The sequence below is a fragment of the Leuciscus leuciscus genome, assembly GCF_965113295.1.
Source record: "Leuciscus leuciscus genome assembly, chromosome: 14".
In the NCBI taxonomy this organism is placed as follows: Eukaryota; Metazoa; Chordata; class Actinopteri; order Cypriniformes; family Leuciscidae; genus Leuciscus; species Leuciscus leuciscus.
The window spans coordinates 14,016,391-14,024,840 of record NC_138738.1 but is presented as its reverse complement, the minus strand read 5'-3'; the positions used below and the strand labels follow the sequence as shown (position 1 = coordinate 14,024,840).

The window sequence follows — 8,450 nt, the reverse complement described above, 5'->3', positions numbered from 1 at the left end:
CCTTCAATAACACAATGCACACAGATACAATCACTCTTGGAGTTAGACATACTAGAGCACACGCATTGATTTCTATGTGTTCCTGGGTGTGATTAACATTCTGCAAAACTTGGCAGATTTTTCATAACCAAAGGACAGGGCCAATCCATGAGTTTTGTGGGGCCCTAGGCAAGATTATGAAAATGAAAACTTACCTAATATATCATTTAAATGAATCCATTGAACCACTGAGACATAAGTGGATTCTTCCACTTATTCTCCCCACCTCCCCCTATTAAGAAGCAGAAATAGTCTAAAAAGAGAATAATAATAAGTCATACTTTGCATAACCATGTGTAACAACTGGACATTTACAACTAGTAAATTCAATTATAAATTAAAACAAATTTTGTGAAAACAAAATTGTCAGTGAAAATCAGGTAATATCAAAAATAATCATTTTAAATAATATTAATGTATAAAAATTGCATAGGCCTGTTCATAGAAACAAATACAAATACATAAATAAACAGACATCAAAATTGTATATTCAAGCTAAAAAAATTCAATAAAAAGTCAAATAAATAAATAATTGAAAAATATGAATATGTAGGCTATAATTAAAACTACATACATTTTGCCTATATAGAAATAAATACTAATACACAAACAAATACATAAATATACAGAGATCAAAATTATATAAATATAACTAAATATATTCTAAATATTAAAATAAAAATATCAAATAAATAAATGGTATAAATGGCACAGCTCTCCTAAACAATCTCAGACGAATTAGTTTGCATATTGCTATATGTTCCTACTGCTTGGTGCTTCTACATGGGCAGTGTCTGAAATCCTTCCTCACATTCCTAAGGAAGTCGATGCTTTGACTGTGCAAATTTGCTCCAACATTAACTGGGTGCTAAATGTCCTCGCTTTCATATTGTAATTTATTTATAGACGATTTGAGTGAGTCACCAGCATGTCTGGGCCCTATTGCTGATAACCTATATCGCCGATAGTATGTAGCGGCCCAGCGGCTAAAGATCCTGCTGATAATGACTGGGAAGATCGTGATCAACGTTTCCTTTACGGAAGAAAAAAAAGGTACACTTTTCAAAAAATGCTTTACTCTTCTGTGTTATAAGGGGCAAAAGGTTTTGACATCATTATTAAATGTTCACTTGAAAGATTTGCAGAGCCCTTTCTGCCGTCTTTAATCTTCACAAGGCTTTATATTACAACAGTCTGTTCTTCATCGGTTTGTAGACGCGTCTGTTTGTTATCTGTTTTCTTAGTTGCCCACCATGCACCAAAGCTCATTGCGCTTATGGAATAAATCGATACAGTCATCCTCTGCCTGATACAGTAAACACAAACACATTTCTCACACATTCAGCAATGCTTCTGCTGAAGTTGGGCTCACACACACAGCTCACAAACTTCCTTATCTCACACATCCTGAATCTCGCAGCTCTCTTGGCGTCAAGTGGCACCAGCTGACATTGTTGAGCATAATCGCATTTCTCTCTCCAAATGTGACACCCAGGCATCTCCAGACGGGGCATCAACGTCACAGCTAGTCAGCAGGTTTGTGAAATATTTACTGCGGATGATGGTTCATGAAGAATACATGAGGACAGTGGAGCAGTGCTTTACGGCCTCGCTGCTGTGCAAAACCCTGCAAGGAAAGACTGCTGCTCGCTTGGCTGACAAAGTTTTCACAGGGCTGCCTGGCGTGAAGAGGTATGAGACAATTTGTACCATAATATCAGGGATTTTATTCAGTTATTCTAAAGAAAAGAAACGTTACTCATATGTATATAGATGTGGGGGAAAAAGCTTTTTATTTGCTGTGTGTGTACCGAGATATCACCTTGTCCAGATTTCAGATGCATGATGCAAGTTACATTTAAACCATAGTCATCTCTGAACCTTACTCAAAATTCTCTACGAATTATGTGATTTTTTTTAACATTATCTTCTATTGCAGCAAACTATTATGTTGAGAGAAAGATTTTTTAGAAAGAAGATCTAAAAATATTCTCATCAATATGATCAGTAAAAACATTAATTTGTAAAATGTTATTACAATTCAAAACTTCTGTTTTCTATTTTTAATACATTTTAAAATGTAGTTTATTCCTGTGATGGCAAAGCTGGATTTTCAGCAGCCTTTACTCCAGTCTTTAGTATCACATGATCCTTTATCAATCATTCTAATATGCTAATTTAGTGCTGAAGAAAAATGTCTTATTATCAGTGTTGAAAACCGTTCTGCTTAATATTTTTTGAGCAAGCTGTGATACATTTATCTGAACATTTATTTGAAATAGATATCTTTTTAATTTAATGTGTCCTTGCTGAACAAAAGTATTAATTTATTAAACGGGTCATGAATTGAGAAATAAAATTTTCCTTGAGCTTTTCACATATAAGAGGTCATCATCCTGTAAGTTTCAGAGCTGAAAACTCCATTGTTATTCCAAAAATAGCTTTTATTGAAACCAAGGTCTGAAAATGACCCGAGGAATGTGCCGATGTATGACGTCATAGATATTTGGAAGAAAGATCAACGCCTACTTCTACATCGTTACCACTGTAGCCCCGCCCACTGATTCACGCGTGACAAGTAGTAGGTAAAAAATATATATGTGACGCTAACACTGGATCAAGCAGCCAAGCGAATAACATGCCTTTGAAGAGTGCAAAATGTTGTGCAGTGCCAGATTGTCAAGTCAAGTCAAGTCAAGTCAAGTCAAGTCAAGTCAAGTCACCTTTATTTATATAGCACTTTTTACAATACAGACTGTATCAAAGCAGCTTCACAGTGATAACATGAAAATAATACAACAGAGTTTGTTTCTAGAAGAAATTTGCGTCATCGTCCACCTTAACCCTTTCGCACTTACGATCACACCGGTGTGATCAGTCTAGGCTGGTCCCTGGAGCGTACGATCACACCGGTGTGATTACAACGGTCAGCGTATCACGTGATCAACTGCTAAATTCAAATGTCCTTTCGCTCGTTGGCTGGCGCTGAGCTAGAGACGGACACACTCAGCGCTGTCATATATCACAACTTTTCAGTGTTTTCAACCACATAATGTTTATTTTAGGTTTCAGACATATATATATTCACATAAGTACTAAAAAAAACAATATATTTAGAGTTTGTAAAATACACACTGATGTCTATGGAAGCGGCAATAATAATCCTTTCCATTATAATTGGACATGTTTTATTCATATCAGATACACATTGTGTAAGTAACTTTAAAGTTTACTCTATTCTTCTCCCAGTTCAACGGCCACTTACTTTCATGTATTTCGGGAGAAGTGGATGAATTCACGTGTTGTAAATCCAACAGATCCGATTCTCTGAACTGTGGCACAAACTAACATGGCGGCGCCCATCGCACATACAGCTCAACTAACGCGATCGTTAAAGGTATTTAAACAACAAAACATATCCACTTAAATTTAAAGCCCTTCTCTTTCTTACTCTTACACTGTTAGACTTTTCTGTAATTTCTACAGTTATTTACTTTAAATCCCCCAGTATTATACTGCTATTTCTCTTTACAGTAAATAACTGTGATTCCAATTGCATCATGGGAATTTTCTGTGACGTCTAACACCACATACAGAGACTTACTGTATTTTTTAAATTTGCTGTATACCACTGTATTTGACGTAACTGCCTCTCTGGCTGGCACCATTCCACCGTGCTTTTTATTTCCTAATTTTTGCCTTACACCACGTGTCTACAACGCTATAATAGCCAGAGGCTGTCTATATTGGACACATTGAAGCGACCGGACCTTTAAATGCAAACCTGTTTATCCCTTGTAAGAACTAGTGCGAGCGCTTGGACTCGTATCGGACTACGTCTGAAATATAACGGCCGCGGCGCATCACTACACTGTCTGGGATTTGTCGTGTCGCGTCAGACAGACATCCAGTGTAGGTAATGGGGTCTGTCTTTTGTTGGATCGCGACGTTCGTGTCTGGCCCGGGGAAGAGACGGAATTCACTTCACCGAGAGAGAGAGATCAGCAAGCAAGGAAAAAAAAAACTAAAAAAAAAAAACATTCTGTGTATGTTGACAGGATTGTGCCCAGTTTAACGTATGTTATAACGTTAACGTTAGCCTAACGTTACTCGTCGTCAACATGGCGGTAACGAACTTTACCATGGTAAACTGAGCTAACGTTTCATTTTACACACTTTGTTAGATTATTGAATTGTCGAGTTAAAATATGCCAACGAGCAACGCGTTTACATTAACAATAAATGTGAATAAACTAATGTGAAATTCTGTTTATATCTTAATGTTGGCCTACTGATGAGAACCTTTATAGTTTTAGCATTAGTTTGCAAACTATACCATATTACAGTTTTTTTTTTTTTTTATGGAATTTAATATACTTCCATTTTTGTGTTTAAAGGCAACTGCAACAAAGCGCCAATTCGCGCCAGTGACTTAGCAAGATTCCAGAGGTAGGCCAGCCCATTTGTGATATATTTTGAGAAGTTTGCTGAAATGATTAGCATACACTATGTGAAAATTGCTTTTGAGCCACTGGTGCAGACTAGGTAGCTAACAATATCTTATAAAATCTCTATAAAATTGGCTAACTTTATATCAAATAAGTGACCTTTGCATTATGTCTAACTTTATTACACAGCAAATGAACTAATCAGAAGATGGACCATTGTCTTTGTTCAGTCTCACCAGATTAAATGTATCCAGGTAAGCACTGCAGTAAAACTCTCACTAAGACCAAATCTAGCATTCTAAACAACTTAAGTTTATATTTTTGCATTATTTTTATATTTTATTAGCCAGCGACTCTACCATTGCAGTTCCACCTGACTAGGAAGGTCCTAATATCAGCGCACAGGTGGGTTAACTACTGTAGGAAGGAGAACGATCATCACACAGTGATTTCTTGCATGTTTCTTACTGTGTATTTGTCTCAAACAGGTACTCCTTCACTGCAGACAAGCTGAAATGGGCTAAAATCATCTATTTCAGTCGTTCAACTTCTTTCTATGCATCTCAGCATTTTTGGACAGAATTTAGGATTTGTAAGTATTAAAATTTAATCTGGCATAATTTAATTTAGTTCTTTTGTATGCTATTTATTGACAAAAGCTGTTTACAAATATATATTCTTAAGTTTTTGTGAAAATAATAATAAAAATTAACAAAAAAGGAGGTTAAAAATAATGTGACACTAATATTCTCTCTCTCTCTCTCTCTCTCTCTCTCTCTCTCTCTCTCTCTCTCTCTCTCTCTCTCTCTCTCTCTCTCTCTCTCAGTTTTGGAACCGGGATCTCCTCTGAAGGACTGAGTACATTTGTGTTTGTGGGCACGCACACAGACCAGGGAACACTCTGATGTTGTCAATCAAGTTCTGAACAGGAACCAATCTTTGGAGAAGTTCATTTATTCACAAAGGTGGACAAAAACATTGTGTTGGCTTTTTAAAGATTATTTTGATGATGACTTTTACTCCTATGCTGTAGAAAAGATGGAGTAGACAGTCAGACATTGATAATAATAATAAATGTTTCTTGAGCATCAAAGAGACTTCTTTCAAAAACATTACGCCACTTAAATACTTCTTTTGGCCACCAGTGTACATGAATCCAACACATTTTTGGAAATAAGTGAAATTATTTTTAAGGTGGGGTTATGTGTCTTGTATTGTGAAAAGAACTGTGTTTTGTCCTGTTTTGGACATTTCCTTTTTGAATGCTTAATGTATTTACAGTATATTCTGCAGTTTTATGAATGTAATGGTTGATATTTCATTATAATACTTGTATAAGCTAAACAACCAATGACTCTACATTCATTTAGTCAAATGCTAATGTTTTGTTTATGATTTTATGTATGTTTTCAAAAATGTTTGCAGTGAAGGACAGCACATAATGTGTTAATTTAACACGTTTACACATCTTTGTGCTAACCTCTCTGACATATTTACTTTGTTAAAATCATTAACACAATGAATGAGTTAAAATTAACACAAAAAATGTTGTCTCTAAACTTACCCATTAATGTGTAAAAATTTCACACATCATTTCCAGCATTGGCATGTTTATTTTGTGATATATATGAAATGTTTTAAATAAAAAAATTGTATTTTGTGATAACTTTGTCTAATTGGTTTGTATGAAAGTAGTACTTATGTAGGATAAAAATAAAATTAATCATATATCAAAATTATCAAATCTAATTTATATTTAGTACAAATAAAAATAATTACAGTAGTGTACTGATTAGCTTAGTTTTTACAGTAATGCACTGTAGTGATTAGCTTCGTTTTTACAGTAATGCACTGTATTACACAAAACTGAAATACGGTTTGGTACTGTAACTCTTAATTACAGTAACTTACTGGCAACAGTGTTGCCAGTAAGTTACTGTAAAAAACCCTTGAAAAGTCTAACAGTGTAGGTGGGACAGCTAACTGCCTCACAATATTGTTAACATCATTCACGTTAACCGCTGGAAGTTCTTGTAAACAGCAAGTGTAATTTGCCATTATCTCCACCGAATGCAAAAAAGGCTTCTGACGCAGCACGGATGTAGGCTAACTGGCCGGGCTGAGACAAAACGTGGAAGCGATCGTGCATAGAGCCTATTGTAACAGACAGAGGGGTTAGTTGTAACACTTCTGTGTAATTCAGTATCACACATAATTCAGTACTATTTTATCTGTTTGATATTGTTTGTACATCTGTATAGATAGATATCCATACATCCATCCCTCATCCAATCATCTTTCTATTATGGATCAATATCATTGTAGGGAAGTGGGTTTTGATGGCCCCTTCCTGGACATGGTATGGTCCAAAAATGATGGCCCAACTAAATGCACTATGGTGCAATATGATGTTTTATTTATATAGAGGTGCACCTTATTTACAAGTGAGTCCCAAACTGTACAAAAATAGTCAACTCTTCCACCGGCAAAAATATATTAAATAAACAAAATAAACAAAAAAAAATTAAACACGTATCCACAATACACAGTTTCACAGAGGAAAAATATAAAATTGATTTGTTTGCGGCACCGCAACTGCACTCTCACGCATCAACCTACCTGTACTGTTGGCTCCTCCCCTATTGGAGCCAACCATTTACAAAAAACAGGGGGGATATGAAATTTCACGGTGCACAAGTACTACATAAACTCGCACCAATTATCAACATCGAACATAAATAAACCTATAGAATGCATACCAACATCACGTAATAATCTTTTAAGACATAAATGAACTATAAACACAACAACATTTCCCACATCACACAACACTCCGTTCCGGTTGGCGCCATTATTGTGGAGACGTGACAGAGCACTATAAATAGCCCTCGATACCAACAATCATGTTTAATCTCTGTCTCTTTCGCACTCTGAATCAACACATGAACGAACTGGTAAACCTATTTGAATGTATGTATGCATGTGTATGCGATGTGAGTTTATTGTAGCAGGGCGATGAGTTTGAATGAACAAGTGCTATGAGTCTCGTTTCGTGTGCACCCGGACCACAGCGGTAACAGAGGAGCGGCAAAGTGTGTGTGTGTGTGTGTGTGTGTGTGTGTGTGCGAGCCAGAGCCAGTGCCAAACTGCCGCCAGATTAGGTCTCCCTCTTTACACTCATGAATAGAGATAAAGGGCTGCACAGTTTTGCAATAAATAAATAAATAAAATCATCAAATATTGTAATTGCAATTTAATTATATTTGTGTGTGGCAGCTGCATGCAAAATTATTATTATTATTAATAATAATAATAATAGTAATAATAATAAAAACGAGCTCAAAATCACATTTTAAAGGGTTTATTGCATGAAAAACAGGCTTTTTTTTATTTTTATAAACAAGTGATCAATGCATATCAAATGTGAAAAAAATCATACTTTGACATTTAAATTCCCACATTGTGAAAGTCCAACAAAGTTAAATGTGGCAAAATAAATATATAAATAAATACTCAAACCTGAAAAGTTGTGTGGCTCCCTGTTTTCATTTCATTATCGTTGTACACTTGGTGGCTTAGTTGTAACACTGTGCTACAACTAACCCCGCTCTGTAAAAAAATATTTTAAGCCTAGCTAACAGTTGCTAGGAGTTGCTGATATGTTTCAAAATTGTGCTATGTTTTAGCCAACAAGACAGTGATTAAGTAAGGGTTAATGCCCGACGAGGTGTCCATTATCAGGTATTAATGGACGACGGCGAGGCGTGAACCGTCCGACGCGCAGCGGAGGACGGTTGCCTCCGCCGAAGTCCATTAATACCTGACAATGGACACCTCGAAGGGCATTAACCCGCTTATACCATGGTCACTTACGAAAGAAAGAAATATTTAATCAATTAATAATACTTTAATGTGTTTTAGAGTAAAAATCGTGAGGGTTTTTATTTATTAAGTCGAGCGCAC

The 8,450-nt window shown here is 35.8% G+C and overlaps 1 long non-coding RNA gene across 1 annotated transcript; it reads left to right on the top strand.

Annotated features, from left to right (window-relative positions):
• The first annotated feature begins 1,617 nt into the window (after positions 1–1,617).
• LOC309474798 lies at positions 1,618–5,759 on the top strand. The gene is made up of 6 exons (XR_014197425.1): positions 1,618–1,731; positions 4,437–4,488; positions 4,677–4,741; positions 4,834–4,892; positions 4,976–5,079; positions 5,314–5,759. It is a non-coding gene; the product is annotated as an uncharacterized lncRNA (long non-coding RNA).
• The last annotated feature ends 2,691 nt before the right edge of the window (positions 5,760–8,450 follow it).